We start from the raw sequence: 17,604 nt of genomic DNA on the forward strand, positions 1-17,604 counted from the left end.
TGCTTAGCTAGTAATTTGACTTCGACTGTTCACCTATATGGGTTATTCGTCCTAAAATGAAAATATGGCATCACACTTTATTTTAAAGAGCCCATATTATGGGTTTTTAAAAATTCCCCTCCATGTAGTGTGTAACACAGCTCTAAGTGAAGTGAAGTATCCAGCTAAGGCTTAAATCTGTTAGTGTACAGTGTTTAAAACTGTTGATTCATCTATAAAAGAGTCGACTCATAGTGCTTCAAACGAGTCGCCTTGATACTGATTCATTAGGTGTTTCGCCATGACGTACGAACGAAACCAAGTTATTCACGCGCACGCGCAAACCCGGGAGATTTCAAACCTGAGGCCGCGCCCTCTGACGCAGAAACCCAGACACACACACCCACAAACACACAAACACAAACATGCCGGTCGATTGAAGTCACACTGCAGATGGATGCTACAAACTACATGCTACAAAGTATACTTCATCAGCGTTTGTTAAAGGAAGGATCAGTAAAGAGTAACTTACTGATGGATGTCAGGATGGATTTTTCTTCCTCAATTTCTCAAGTGTAAGTACGTGCGATTAAAGTTGCCTCGTTGACTCTAGCTTGCAAATGTATTTAGTTGTGATTTGTTACTTGTAACCGCGTGTACTGTATCAGGTTAACTGGCTATATTCTCTTATCGCGTGCAAAGTCACGTTAAAAACGCGACGCGGAGCTCCGTGGACGAGGAGCTCCGGAGCTCCGTGGACGAGGAGTAGTGTGTGTGTCTGTGTGTGCGTGTGCGCGAGCTGTCGTCCGGAAGTGTGTGTTTTTGTGTGTGTGTGTGTGTGTGTGTGTGTGTGTGCGCGCGCGCGTTGTCGAGCAGGGTTAAGAGCGTGTGTGTGTGTGCAATATGTGTGTGTGTCTGTGAAAAGAGCAGAGTGAGAAGCTAGGAGATCTCCTCAACTGTTTTTGGAGTTTTTGCTCAATAAAATAGATCGTCGTCTGAATTTTCAAGTCCATGGTCTGTATTTACATTGACCCACTGGCAGCTAAAATCCACGCCTACGCTATCGAGCGTGTATGAACTGTGATTACTTTTATATTGCTGATTAGCTGTTTGGCTTTTCACTCTCTGACTGAAGGCAGTCGACCAATCGCAACAGGCTGTCATTGGTCCAATCAGCGCAGATTAGCTTCGCGCTAAGGAGGGGTTTGGGAACAAATGAATCACTAAACGACTCATACAGGAGTCGCTGGGATAATTAGGTAAAAATAAATGCAGATTATAAGACCACGAAAGTGTTTTTTGACCTTGCATGCATATTAAACTGTTGTTGGAGACCCTTACAACCAAGATATGACCCTATTTCATGTATAATATGGGCTCTTTAAGATACAATTCCCGCTTAACTAAGACTTTTAGCTCAATTAGGCATGGCCCAGTATAAGATTCTGATGGTATGAAAACCAGGGTGCAAACTACGGGGGAGCTACACTGTAAAACCCTAGTCAACTTTATCAAATGAAATAAGTGTAGTTTACTCAAAATTTACTGAAAGGTAATTCTACTCAATTGAAGAGTTTTAAACTCAGTGCTGAAGGTAGTTAGTTATTTAAATAGCTCATTATTTTAACTTAAATAGAATAAGTTCACAGTATAGATTAGTTTTTAACTCAAATGGGTGTAGCAATGGGTTTCCTCAAAAAAGGTTTGTGTTGTTTGTTGTCTGTTTACTCATTAGAGAACAGTGAATAGTGAAATCCCATGACCTTCTATAGGCCTATGTAAAATAAAAAAGCATATGCTGTTCTTGGTGCCATCATGTTGAACTTAAAGAGAGAATAGAAAAATGATAGGCTACATGACGAGGTTGTTTATTTTGTCGATAAGTGAAACATGTTTGTGTCTGCTGATTTTATATAAATAAATTAATTCTTCTCACAGAAGCACTTCAGCTAAAATTAAACAACAATGTTCTGTTGTTTGTGCATATAAAAATAAATCCCTCAAAAGATATTTTCAAGGGTCAAAGAAAGTTATTGATGGGAAAACAAGCGCTTTTTAGCAAGAAACTATCGTGGTGCTTTGTTCATTTAGACTACTTTTTAATATTAGTTACAATTATATAAATATTTATTTTATATTTATAGATTTTTATAGGGCTCCTGTGTGTTTTATAGCCTAGATCATTGTGGCAAGGGACTCTCAAGATTAAAACCCCCATCCCTCCCTTTAGAAAAAATGTGGGCTTCCCCAAAGGCCACAGTATAGTTCGCACACTGATGATAACCCCATTAAACACAATCAATTTTATTTTAAGAAACATTAAAAATATTTTGGAACAGTAAACATGTCAAGCTAAATAATTAAAATAAATCATTGACTTCTGCTGTTTTCATTAGTTTCAAAAACATAAATTTCTTTACAATTTGGAAAAAGCGTCTTTAGATATCTTTCATTTTGGTGTATAAGTAAATTGTGTTTCAAGTGTTTGCTGAATTGTGGGCTGACCAGTAGATTTTAATGTGGTATCTCCTTTGCTGCTGGAGGTACTGTTGCCTTTTAAAACATTTACATTTCTTGAAAACACTTCACACTTGACATTTCTAAACCGCTGTAAACCTTGAAGCTGGTTATCTTCCCATGCTTAAGCTCAATTTATTACAAATTAGCTGCTTATTAATAGCTAGTAATGTAATAGTTGGGTTTAGGTATTGGGTAGGTAGGTGTAAGGATGCAGAATGAGATTCTACTTTAAAAGTACTTACAAACAAGTCATATCTTAATAATAGGCACGCACACAAGTAATTAATCTAGTGTTAGCGTATATGCTCTTTGAAATTGGAAGTTTTTCTGAATGATTATTTAACACTAATGGCTGGATTGAAGATGCTAAAAATCAGCTTTGAAATTTATAAAATAATTATAATTTAAAATAAATACAATTTAAAAATATACATATATATTACAATTCTTAGCTTGAATAATTATTACAAAATCAATTGCTGTCATGTCTGACTACAATAATGATACACCTTTTGTCTGGAGTAAAATTCACAACATTCAGTTATTATTGCTACGCATTATCTAACACCGCATTTTAATTAGACTCATCTCAGAAGGCGTTTACTTTTATTAGATCGTTTTTAATGATGTTGCTCGCAAATATGAAAGTGTATGACCTTGCTAGCACATCCCATTATGTTACAACATACATTAAGCCAGGGCTGCAAACTAATAACTAAAGGCAGGTCGATTCATCGGCAAAAATTGCTAAATGAAGTCATCACTGTGTGAAAACATCATTACGTAAACAGTGAGATGATTCAAATGAACTGCCCATTTGCAGTTTGATTTTATACATGTTGTGTGTTTTATCAGAATAAACAAAGCATTCTAGCAGAACCTTAAATATGTTTAGTATGATAAAACCGCGCTGCTTGTTCCACACGGGATCAAGAACCTGAAGTGGCCAACAGTGGCAAAATAAAAGTGATGTGCTCATCTCTCATAAACAATTGCTTCTGCAGTCTCATTTTGAAGTCTTTCAAAATTATTCTTCTTCATACTACGTACATTCTGCAGGAGGCCTATAGGATGTAATGAAGGCAACAACTACTATGATTCCACACTGAGTCTCACCATCATCACTTTGTCATCACTTTTACTTAATAGTTTTGTTTGTTGTGAATATGTGCCCTCTAGCTGTGAAAATGACATACTGCTACTTTTAAAACTACATGTTCTTAACACTTTTTGAGTTTTACTTTTAATTATTAACAAGTTATTTAACTGATCGACAATCCTAAATACAAGCTAATAACAAGCAATACTTTAAACACAACATTTTATAAATTCATTTTTTTTTTTTTAATTCTTTCTATTATATTGTTTTATATTGACACAAAATTTCTGAGATAAACTTTTTGTTACAGTCACCAGAGATCTAGCTACTGCAGATCGTTGGAGAAATGCAAACGAACACCCAGCATGCACAGCACACACACACACACCAGTTCCTGATCCCGACCCCGACTGATTGCAAACGAGCACAGCTGAAGCTTCTGAAGTAGTCTGCCTGACCATTCTTTGTCAATAAAAGCACTGCCGTTGGATCCTTACCTCTGTTGTTCAGCATCCTATGTTACACATTTACATAGGTATACATTACTTTTTCCAAGAGTATTTTAACATCACAAACTGTATAAAAAGTAAAGGGAAAATAAAACAAAAAAAATTCTGGGAAAAATAGGAAAAACTAAATAAATAAGGAAAAGAAAAATAAATAAATCATTTTTAAATCACCCAACTTTCACTCTCGCTTGCCGGCTGTCACAGACATCTATCAATATCTCTCTATAATAGGCTTTTCTAGTCATATACAGTGAGCATTTGCATGTTGTTGACTTTGTATTGATTTGTCAGTAGGTGACATAGGGCGGGGGGTGAGCGAAAAGAGCTCCAGACATACATTAGAATGAGATGCGGATCATAATGGAGAGGTCAAGCTCACAGGCAAAGCCCAGAGGAAGGGAGAGCCTGAGAAATACTAAATTCCCCCCAGCTGTGAGCACCCAGTGTCCCGTCTCCCCACTCTCGCTTTTACACATACACTTTTCCCCCAATCGACCATGGCATTTCAGAACCGAAACAAATCTTTTCAGATACTAAGGCAGCACAACAAATAAAGAGGTACATAATAATGAAAAATGATTTAGAGGTATGTTTGGATTTGCTTTATTTTATCTGTTACATCAGTATCATGAGCATATCTGTGGCTAAACTAATTTAAGTTCACTGAGTGATTCTTCCAGATTATTTTTTCGTTGTGTTTCCTCCAGTACAGTGTCATTTTATACATGTTGTTTAAGTGTTTTGAGATTATTCAAGGTCTGCTAAAAGTAATTTTTAATGGATAAAATATGAGGGGAATAATGCATCCTCTCTGTGATTGCTTGTAGTTTAATGAAAGTTACTTCCATAAGTTATGCAAAGCATCGAGGCATATAGAAAAAAGGCTATGTCATGTGTTATGAACTCAGATCTGTCTCAAAAATAATATATTTACAAAATGAAATGTGTACGTGCCTATGACAATTTCCATTTACAAAATCCAATTTGTAATTTCAAAACACAATTCTTAAATGCACAAATCCCAATTGTAAATTGATTTCATGTGTTTATGAATGATGTTATGCATTAAGCGTGGAATTTGTTTGTTGTATGAGTGCACCATGCATTTCCAGCAAGCAGCTGTAACATCATGGCTTGTTCCAGATGATCCACACTATCCACATAAGATTTGCCGATTGCTGGCATGGGAGGAGTATAGAGACTGCAGTCTGGTCGGACACAGTGCTTTCAGTATGGTGCGCTGAACCAACTAAGTGAAACTTTTGTTGCAGTATATTTAATGTCTGAAACAATACAAAGCATCTTATTTTGAACAGTTTCTTCAGTTTACAATATCTGCAAAACATTTTCAGTAAATTTTTGTTGTAGACATAAAAAAGTCAGTTGTTAATTTTTAAAAATCTGTTTTTGATTTTAACAATTTAAGTTTTTTTATATCCACAATTTTTGATATCAAACATTGAATTGGTGATATAAAAAATACAATAATGTCAATAATTCAAATTTAGATATCAAAAATTCTATTTCTGACATCAATAATTAAATTGTTTATATCAAATATTTACATTTTCATATAAAAATGAGTTCGTTGGTTGTTGAAATCAAAAATTCAGTTATTGATTTAATAAATTTACTTCTTGATGTCAACAATTATATATTTTTTGTATGTGATAGACATTGTAGTAGTAGTAGTAGTTGTTGTTGTAGTAGACATTGTAGTAGTATAGGCATTGTAGGAGTAGACGTAGTAGTAGTAGTAGATGTTGTAGTAGTAGATGTTGTAGTAGTATCAGTAGTAGATGTAGTAGTAGATGTTGGATGTTGTAGTAGTATCAGTAGTAGATGTAGTAGTAGATGTTGGATGTTGTAGTAGTATCAGTAGTAGATGTAGTAGTAGACGTTGTAGTAGTTGTGGCTGTAGCAGCAGCAATAGTAGTTCCAGTAGTAGTTCCATTAGTAATTTCTGTTGTAGTAGTAGTTAGTGTAGTACTTGTTTTTGTAATTATTATTATTATTATTAATATTATTATTATTATTTGTTGTTGCTGGCGGTGTTATTATTACTGTTGTCCATATCATTACATTACTATCATTGTTGTCACTTTTTACCACTGATTGGTTTCTTTCTGTCTATGTTTTATCTACATCTATGCTATTTGCTTCATTTATTGATATTTGCAACCTATAATAATTTCTACTGGTATGCATGTTGTACATATGTATATGCATATGTATATAATAATATTGAATAATAATAGAAAACAATTGTATATTTATATATTTATATATATATGTGTGTGTGTGTTTGTGTGTGTGTGTGTGTGTGTGTGTGTGTGTGTGTTTATATCAGTAATTAACCGTTAAACATGGTTTCATTTTATTTTTGAGACTGATCTGGCTCCGTACGTGTTTGTGTTTGGCTGAATGAGCACGCGTGTGTGCGAGGATCTTTTTCCAAGAGGGGAGGCGTTTGCCCACATGGTCATTAATTATTCATGAGATGGGCGGGGACAATGCTGTTGTAGGAGGTGTCAGACGGGGGAATCTGTGTTTGTTGTGTGTGAGGGAGGCAGAAAGACAGAGGGAACATCAGAGACAGTTAGCAAGGGCTGGAGGTGAGGATGCACAGACACACAACAGCCCCCAGAAGACACGTCATTAAGGAACTACACACATGCTTTGCTTCTTCATGGCACAGATTGTAAGCCTCAGTGACCTACTGCTCTAGTCAAAGGATTTAAACCAAATGAAAGAGGAATCTACTTTAATAGAGATGACAGGCCAGCTGATTTTCACCAGATAAGGAGACCCTGTTGTCTGAAAAGGTAAATTGGGTTTTCTTGTATATTTATTGGTGTGTGTTTGTGTGGACTGAATAGCAGACACAGATTGGAGCGGGCTGATAATTGGCTTTTTTTGTTTCTGAAAGGAGGGAGAGGGTTGCCAGCATGGCTCTGTTCCCTTTCATTCATTCTTATGTACGTTTCATCCCACATGCTGACTGTGATACGCTGGGCTTTGTTGGTCTGACACGTTTGGACTTGTGGCTCTTTTTCTATAAGTTGCATTGAGCTTAAACATTATAATAAAATGCGTTAAATGTAGCCTTAATATGAAATGTGCAGTTTTATTTAGTCATTTCAGAACATAATTTGTATATTGCAGTTTGCATTGAAAGGTTGCAAAAGGGAGATTTTAATTGTGGTATTGCAATTTAAACATTTTAAGTATAAATGTCAACTGATGGGTTAAAAAGCTTTTAGTGTCTGAATTAAAGTGTATTTAAAAAAGAGATCCTAATAAGCATATTCATATACATAATTCATCATATACATAATAAGCATCTTGAATGCAAATGAATTGTCTACTTCTATGGAAATAAAATCGGAAATTATAGATGAAATAATGTTTAAATTTCATTTAGTGCAACAGATATGTAAAAATAAACATCAATTTTCTGACCTGTAATTACAAATAAATTATAGAATAAGTAAATATACTACATTTAATTATGATTTATGCAATTAAAGACGGATTGATCTAATCTAATGGTTTAATGGAAGATGTTTGTTATATGTAAACTATTGTTATACTAAATTATATTTTAACGCCGTTGGAAGGTTATCCACCTCATATAAAGCATATATCAGAGTAATTGGTGGATCATTCTGCTGTGGCAACCCCTGTTAAGCCAGGGACTAAGCCGAAGGAAAGTGAGTGAGTGAGTGAATGACATTATATGGTTGACTTAAGTAAATTATGGTTACAAAATGTATGATAGTGATCAAATTCATAGACAGTCATTAATTGTACATCTTTGCTTCGAAAAATGTATTTAAACATGACAGATTAGAGGAATATAATTAAAGCTGTCGCTCTCTCTTTCTCTTTAAAATGTCTTTTTGCTCCTTATAAAAAAATCATGCATTTAAATCCCTCATATAATCATTTTAGTTCTTGCTTGTCAACAATTACATAAAAAGATCCTGTTAAGTGATTTGCTCAAAAATGAACTCTTTATTGTTTGTCTGACAGGTAGCCCCGCCTCCAAACTTTTGTCATTGGTTAAACCTGTTCGAATATTCATATTTTAAAAGTGTCTCAGTGTTTAGACTTTTGAAGAAGTACAAAGTTAAAACGATAATTTATAGTCAAATTTATTTCATCAATGGCTTTGTTTAAAAATGCTATTTTATTTAAACGGTGATGTCCTGTTCATGTGTGTGTTACATGTTTATGGATGCATGAGTATTTCTTTTAATCAAAACTGATGCATAGCTTAGCATAGATGCACAGCATTTCTTACAAAGCGACATCGCTAACTACTGACCTGCATACATAATACAACATTTTAGTTGTTTTTTGCAGATCTGTGTGCACTGTGTTTTGACAACAGTGTCACTTGCATGCCAAAGAAGAACTGGTAAAATCGGCTGTTTCAGGTTCACAACATATACCATCAGAAAAAGTCATGGGTGTATTTAACAAACAATGACCGAACTCTCATTGTATGATGCATTGTTGGCGAAACTTCCTAGCAAACTACCACTGTTTCCCGAACTGCGTCATTACATTGGTGCATCGCTTGAATCACATTCGATAGAACTAACGTTAGTGAAATCACACCGGTGGTGAAGTGATAACATTTGCTAATTAAACTTTTGAATGAATGGCATCAAATGACAACTCCTCTTTTCACACAAATAAAGCACTTTAAATCTTCAAACAAAACTTTAAGACATAATTAAATCTGTAGTCCCATATGGAAATCGTACACATGGAAAAACATATTATGCAAATAACATTATGACACATAAGCAATTTGGAATTTGCGTCTAAAAATGTAGCATATTTTGAAACTTTGACCGTTAGAATTACAAATATGTATATATATGTTCAGATATATTATATATAGTTATACATATGCTCATACATTTTAAAACCTCATCACCACTTTAGGTTTTAACCAGTAACACAGGTGACATTTTAGGGTATAGTATATTTACTCGATATTGAGCACAACGAACAATCTTAGCTTGGACAATTCCTTATCTATGCAACATAATTCTAAGGGATAGGAAACAAAGCTAATTATTTGTGTTACCACAACTATTCAAGCTTTATTATAAAGAGAAATAATAATTAGACCAATAAACTAAACAAATCACTGTCCATAAACTTTCAGGTTGCATAAACTCTACAGAATCCTATTTTCTTACACAAGGACTGAATTCAGACAAAGCTTCTACAAATATGCAAATATACATGTGTAATGAATATATTAATACCCTCGAAAATAACTTGCAACATTTATAAATAGTTTTTAAGGGTCTTAATTTTTACCAACTGTAAGTGTACTGTATGGAATGATAATTACACATTGTACTGCATGTTGGCTGTTTTATTATTTATTTTTCATGCTTTATTTAAGTCAGTTTGTCATAATATGAGGTAATCTCTTACTACAAATCAAAAGCTTTAGTTTCAACCACCACACAAGTTTGTGACGTTGTTTGCAATTGTTCGTAAGATGAACAATGGAATCTGGAAACACATCACAGAACTGTTTGTAACAAGAGAAATTGCAAACCTAGTTGGGCAACAATGTTTTTTTGGAAACGCAGCCCAGTTTGGTTGTTCAGAATCTAGTTTAGACTAGTCAAATTGCATTTACCATTATTGTCTTGCTAACAATAATTGTGTGCCTCGGAGCTGTGTTTTTGGCTGTTCATTGTAGCTGCGTGCTATCCCAGTAAACAGGAGACTTAGGAAGCCACCTTATGAATGGATTGTGTCATTTTTTAAAATAATATACAAATATATTATAAGTTAATAATTTCCTAAACACGTCAGACACTTATTGACGAGTGGTCCGCTGCAGATGAGGACATATTGATCGGGCTCTGGGTCTGGTAAACTTTACTAGGTCTGGCAATGATAGTAACCCTTTTGAACTCAGTTGCATTGCCCTCTCACACTGCTTCAAAAGTCTCTGTTTGTCAGAATACATCAGAATCACTGAACGTCAGCTTCTGTCAGAATGAGGAATAGTCTTTGTTTTACCCTAAAATTAGAGCAGAGCTGTCAGTCAGATGCATGTACTGCATAAAGCATGTGGCTGGCGCTCGGAAGAAAACACTCATTTACTGCAGCCCAAACAGCAACACTCACCAGCTGCCCTTGACAACCTCTTGTTTTTCCTCTTTGAGCCGTCATTTTCAGCGTCTGCATGGTTGTGTTTCAGTCTTTGTCTCTGCGTGATTTAAGTCAGACTGCAAGATTGCAACCGTTTAACAAGGCCTGATTAGAATACTCTCTATTTATTTCCACAGACCATTTAACAGCAATTAGAGCACACTAATGAAGGTGTTTAGGGGGTTACTCTCATTTTGTGGTTCTTTAATTCACTTTCTCTGTATATATATATATTCTCTTTGTCTGCCTTTATTTTTTATACATACTTTATAAAAACGTATTTTAAAATAAGTGTATTTAATATCCTATTATAAATGTCTTTTTTTTGTAAATCTGAAACTGTAAATATAAGGTGCATGCAGTGTGAATTTTAAAACAACCTTTATAAAATTAGTTAGTTAGTTAGTTAGTTAGTTAGTTAGTTAGTTAGTTAGTTAGTTAGTTAGTTAGTTAGTTCAATTAAATTTAACAGTGACATTTTAGGATTTTTATTTTGCTTTGTTTATTTGTTTCCTCTTTTGGTTCTTTTATTACCTTCCTCTGTACACTCTCACAAATAAAGGTACAAGATCTGTCACTGGGATAGTACCTTTTCAAAAGACATGGTTTTGTTCATAACAGGTTCTTAAAGGTAGCTACATATTAATACCTGAAGGTATAGGTGAATGCATTCATTCATTTTCTTTTGGGCTTAGTCCCTTTAATAATCTGGGGTCACCACAGCAGAATGAACCTTGAACTTATCCAGCACGTTTTTACACAGCGGATGCCCTTCCAGCCACAACACATTTCTGGGAAACATCCACACACACTTATTCACACTCATACTCTATGGACAATTTAGCCTACCCAATTCCCCAGTACCACATGTCTTTGGACTGTGGGGCAAATCGGAGAACCCGGAGGAAACCCACGCGAACACAGGGAGAACATGCAAACTCCACACAGAAACGCCAACTGAACCAGTCAAGGCTCGAACCAGCGACCTTCTTTCTGTGAGGCAACAGCACTACCTACTGCGCCACTGCACCGCCAATGGTATAGGGTGAATTGAATAAACTAATTGGCCTTAGCGTATAAGTGCGTGTGAGAATGCAAGAGTGTATAAGTGTTTCCCAGTACTGGGTTGTGGCTGGAAGGGCATCCACTGTGTAAAACATGCTAGAATAGTTGGCACTTCATTTAGCTGTGGCGACCGCTGATAAATAAAGGACTAAGCTGAAGGAAAATGAATGAATGAATGAATGAAGTACAAATGTGCACCTCAGGGTGTTTTCACATCTGCCTTTAGTTCTGTTGAATCGCACTGGAGTTCGATTTCCCTCTTGGTGTGGTTCGCTTGGGCAGGTGTGAATGCAGCAATTGCACTCGAGTGGGCACCAAAAGTGGACCAAAAAAGCATACTAAGACCTCCTTGGAGAGGTGGTCTCGGTAAGCATTCAAACTTGGAGCAGTTTGTTTGTGGTGAGAACATGATCCGAACTAAAACAGACCCAACCGCAAAAAGTATTGTGCTTTTTTTGGACTAATCCAGCTGCCGTAGTCCGATGCACTGTTTCGTCTTATGGGGTGTGGAGGAAAAATATTTGTTGACAGCCCTTTACCAACAATTTTAAATTGAGAGAGAGGGAAAAACAATACCTGATGAATAGTTGGTAATATTTCCAGAAGATGACCATGTCGCAGTTTAGCTAAATTAATTCACGCCTCCTCCTGAAGTGACTTGCTATGCACCTTTGCTGTTTACAATGCATTAAAACATTGTTTTCCAGCCGCAGCCGCACTTCATTCTCAAAATGTATAGTTTGTCTAAAGTGATGTATACAAACTGGATAGTATATTATGACCAGGGATACACTCAGCTTGTTTACTTGCGGGAGTTCCATTGGCATTTTCCTGCATGTTAATTCTGACCAATCAAAAAGCAGTTTATGAAATATGTTCAATAACATCTGGCCAATGAGTGATGTGGATTTTGTCACATGACTGCATTTTGGTTATTTTCAACTGGTTCGGACCTAGGCAATCAGTGTGGTGTGAAAAAGACCCCAAAAAGGCAGAAAAATTATACAATGTATCAACCACAGAAGTAAAAGCACTCTTAAAGGTACAAAAGTGAACCTTCAAAGGTACAAAAGTGTACCCTAAAAATACTAATGTTCATCTGTATGGTCAAAAGTGTATTTTTTTGAAAAGGTACTGTCCCAGTGACAGATGTTATACTTTTATTTCTTTGTGTAATATGTTTGCTGTGTTAAAATCATAAGGTGAGATGTGTATTTTTAAAGATATTTAAAAATATCCATTTAAACGTATTCAGTTGAATGCAGGAGTTTAAATAAGTTAAAACAAGTTTAAATAAGTTTAAATAATGAAAATGCAAATTCTACCAGAAATACCAGAGAGATAATTATGATCTTGAATTACATTTATTGAAATGATCTAATCAAATTTAACTTTAACTTACAAGATGCAGTTTCATTTTTTAACAATCAGAACCAATCAATTTAATGAACATTTACATGAAAAAAAAAACATGGAAAAGTAGTGAATGGAATGCAACAGCATTGTCTTACAGTTGTCTTTTCTCATTGATGCAGCAAAAGATGACTCATTCACCTTATAAGAATTGAAATATGTGCTGTGGTGAAAGCGGTTTATTCATTTTTGCAGCTCAGCAGCCATGAGCAAACACCATCAGCTTTCATTCATTTGGTCTTCACGTGTCTGATAGCGACATGTCAGGATTTGTACCTCATGGAAATAAATAACCCACTCACTGTCATTTTACAGAACAGCTTCTGTCGCGCCGTATTGTAAATATTATTAGTGGCTCAGACCAGATTTAGAGGCATATAAAGGGAAGTTCTGGATGAATGCACATGAGAAAGGGACAAAAAACATGCCGGCTTTGTGACAATGACATTATGATGTTGCGTAATATCATCAGCGCTGTTGAATTACCCATACAGTACATCCGGACATGCAATACAAGGGGCTGATTGTGTGGATGATCTGTGTGTGTTTCTGTGTATGTTTCTTTTGTGTGGGCAGAACAGGAGGAGGTTAATGCACTGATTGAAAGAGCATCTCTGTGCATTATCTCTGTAAATATTTAAACTGATCACTCAAAGATCCATCAGTTAGCTAAAATAAACTTCATGTACTGAACACTCACCTGCCACTTTATTAGGTACACCTTACCAGAAGCGGGTTAGACCCACTTTTGTCTTTAGAACTGCCTTAATTCTTCGTGGCATAGATTCAACAAGGTACCGGAAATATTCCTCAAAGATTTTGGTTCATATTGACATGATAGCATCACGCAGTTGCTGCAGATTTGTTGGCTGCACATCCATGATGCGAATCTCCTGTTCCACCACATCCCAAAGGTGCTCTATTGGATTGAGCTCTGGTGATTGTGGAGGCCATTTTAGTTCTGTGAACTCATTGTCATGCGCAAGAAACCAGTCTGAGATGATTCACGCTTTATGACATGTCGCGTTATCTTGCTGGAAGTAGCCATCAGAAGATGGGTACACTGAGGTCATAAAGGGATGGACATGGTCAGCAACAAAAGTCACGTATGCTGTGGCATTGACTCAATGCTTAGTTGGTACTAATGGGCTCAAAGCATGCCAAGATATATTTCCCACACCATTACACCACCACTGAATTGTAGCCTTAGTTTCCTGTTCTTAGCTGTCAGGAGTGGCACCCGGTGTGGTCTTATGCTGCTATAGCCCATCTGCCTCAAGGTTTGATGTTTTGTGCATTCAGAGATATGTAAGAAAATCCCAGTAGATCAGCAGTTTCTGAAATACTCAGACCAGCCCGTCTTGCATCAACAACCATGCCATGTGATTGACTGATTAGAAATTTGCATTAACGAGCAGTTAGACAGGTGTACCTAATAAAGTCGCTGATGAGTGCATGTGTGGAAAACATGAAAATTTACTTGAAAATGCTGTTTTTCAGAATTGACCGTTTTTTAGGTACAATATATGTTTAAATAAAATGTTAACAGTTTTAATTCTATAATGGTCTGATATAACATTTCTTTTAAATCTCAAGTGAAAATATTGTCATCTAGAGCTTTACCCCTAAAGAAAATAGCAATAGGTCACAACAACATGTTTTCATTTGTTGTAATTGAAAATCGGGGTTATTCCACCAAATATTGATTTTTTTTTTCAGTCTGTAAAATATCAATACTGGACTTCTGAAGTTAAAATATTACAAGTACATGTACAAGTAATGATAAATACATTTATTACAGTATTTATTAATCTGTGTTAACATTAGTCAATGTAAAGTTGTTCATTGTTAGCTCATGTTTACCCATATTGATTTCATTAATGCGTTAGTGAATGTTGAACTATGATTAACAAATGCTGTGCTAGTATTTTTCACTCTTAATTCATATTAGGAAATACATCATCTAACATTTCGTCGCCTTAGAAATATAAGGTTCTATCTGCGTTCTGAATGATTTTGAGATATTGAGCTTTAAAGTTTTTGCGTTCCATGGCAAACAGTATGTGTGTAACATTTGTTTAATAAATTAAAAGTCTTAAAATGTAAACAACTAATAAAAACACATCCCATAATGTAAATACGTTGTCATTTAATAAGGATATGTCAATAACTCAATAGAAACGTATAATTCTGAAGTGACGATTTACTAGTACTTTACCCAGCACACTGCCTCTTTGAACTTTGACGTTCTGGTCGACGCTACAGAGCATTGTGCACCAGAACAGCCCAACACAGAAACAGTTTCTTCCCTCAGCCAATCCATCACACATGAACACCTTATTATAGTAATTGTGTAACAAACATCACTACTTTTTATACCCTTTTTATACAATTATTTATTTAACAACATACGTTACATGCCAATTTGCACAAATAACGTTGTATATGGTAATATACCTACCTAAATTGTCAATTTGTATATTTGCATTCACTACAAGCATCTATTTTTTCTGTTGCACTGTTGTAGCTCTGTCACGAAAACAAATTCCTCACATGTGTGAACATACCTGGCAATAAAGCTCTTTCTGATTCCAATTTTAGCAAAACAGTATTGTAAAGTCTTCCCAAAATATTGTTGCTGTGTTGGTGGTTAAAATGAATATAATTCTTTAATGATGGTAGAATTTTTTTTGATATTTTATGGCAGAATTTTGTAAATTGCTCAAATACATTTTATTTTACATTGGATTAAGAAGTGAGATGTAGAAAATGCAAGAATTTAGATATAAAATATGTATTAAAAATAACAAAATACTAATAAAAATAGTATCCTAGTATGCTACAAAGTCATTGTGCCCTTTCATGACTGTTTCTACCAATAAAATGCTTTCTGACTGCACTTATGACTGAATTACTTTATAAATTAACTGTCTTGATTTACCCCTGCTGCCTCTCCTAGTGTATAAATGGCTTGTTTTAAAGATACACAGTGGTCTGGTTTTGCTCATTTACGTACAGAGATTGGCTCCAGAACGTCTCCAATTAGCCCAGGTCTGTCCTTTAAAAAGCCTTCTGCTTTCCATAATGAGAGATTTAGCACTGGTTGACACTGGCGATGCTCTTCTGGAGTATTAATGGTTTGCCTTGTGTTCGTGTCAACATTAGCAAAGCGCTTCTGCCTGTTGTGTTGTGAGTCTCAGCAGATTTACCTTTATATGCAGCAGAAATGAGTATACGGGGCTGTTAGTCAGCAATTATAGACCTTTTGCTTCTGTAATGTGGTGTAATAGTCTTACAGGTAGACTACAGTAAGATTATACTGTTAGAAATCGCCTTTTGAAGAGAGTATAGAGCCAGATGCTCAAATCCCAGATGGGGAACAGCTGCTGGACCCTTGAGCATTATGCATTTTTTTTCTGCTGAAAGTGGGAGAGTGAGTTAGTAACATAATGCGATGTAATTTAATATTATTATTTTTTATTATAAAAATAAATCTTATAATTTATTATTTAATCATATTTTAGTTTTAATAAAATGTGGGTTTAAATAAAATTTTAAACATAGTTTATCCTATAACAGTCTGATTTATTTCGCATTTCTGATTAATGAAAATTTTTTTAGCATTTCAAATGGAAATTCTCTCATTTAAAAAATGACACACAGAAAATCCCAGAAAATAGCAAAAGGTCAGAATAAAGCTATTTCGTTGGTTGATTATTGTTTAAAAAAATCAGGTAAATCCCACCAAATGTTGATTTGGAGTTTAAATATTGGGTCAAGCTTAGGGCTGGGTGAAATGGACTTTTCACAATTCACGTTAGGGATTTTTTCACACACACACACACACGCACGCACGCACGCACGCACGCGCACGCGCACACACACACACACACACACACACACACACACACACACACACACACACACACACACACACACACACACACACACATTTTACAATTTAAATCAACTTCCCCAACAAAAGATGGTTTAAGGTTATTACCTAAATAATTAGTATATCATATTATATAGGCTAGTTATAGGATAAAAATGCTAGTGAAAAAAAACCCTTTCCCTCAAGAACCTTGCTAGCTGTCATTTAAAAATCAAACTGTGCAAGATCTATTTATAATTGCATACAAGACTTATGAAAATAATATTAATTGATCCATTTTATAAACAGTGGCTTTTATATAACAGGAAAACCATTTTCTTACAAACAAATTGATGCAAACTTTACACTCGAGTTAATCGATAAAACCAATATATCGCACAGCCCGTCACAATAAAGTTGTCTTAGTCAACATTATATAATGTATTTATGATTTAGTATACTATATTTATTTACACATTTGTTTATTTAGAAATATAAATAAAGATAATAATATATTAAGGCTCTATCCCAATTCTATTTTATACCCCTACACCTACCTCTTCCCCTTGGCCCTTGAAACAGAGTGTGAAGGGGAAGGGCTACAAAATTTACCACTAAGAAATAGGACAGGACTACAGCACCTGCACATGTCATCATATGTCGTCACAATCTCTTACTTCATATGAGATCAGACGATGGCGACTGCTGTAGTTATTAAGCTGCTTTAGTTTTTGGTATTTATCTTCAGGAAATCACTGAAGGCATATATCATGTTATCATAAGGTTATAGCGGGCCAATAAGATTGTAACTGTACTGTGCATTTACATCATGGCCATCTTCATCTATGTAAAGACACAAAGCAACATTAACATTATAACAGACACTGTAAAAAAAGTCATTCCCAACCACTAGACTTTTCTGACAAGGTATTCAAGTGTCATCGAGTGGC

The 17,604-nt window shown here is 35.2% G+C and overlaps 1 protein-coding gene across 50 annotated transcripts in view; it reads left to right on the forward strand.

Moving 5' to 3' along the window:
* The window catches only part of nfasca (neurofascin homolog (chicken) a), a 171,735-nt gene that overhangs the window by 40,948 nt on the left and 113,183 nt on the right, over nt 1-17,604 (forward strand). For 37 of the 50 annotated variants that reach the window (XM_068224076.2, XM_068224080.2, XM_073915397.1 and 34 more), the window contains exon 1: nt 6,679-6,932. The exons of the other annotated variants lie outside the window; for them this stretch is intronic. The gene's annotated coding sequence lies outside the window, so the exon portion shown is untranslated. Of the gene's footprint in view, nt 1-6,678; nt 6,933-17,604 lie in introns of those variants that run through there. 50 annotated transcript variants of the gene reach the window in all.

The sequence above is a fragment of the Danio rerio genome, chromosome 11 (genome assembly GCF_049306965.1).
Source record: "Danio rerio strain Tuebingen ecotype United States chromosome 11, GRCz12tu, whole genome shotgun sequence".
Classification (NCBI taxonomy): Eukaryota; Metazoa; Chordata; class Actinopteri; order Cypriniformes; family Danionidae; genus Danio; species Danio rerio.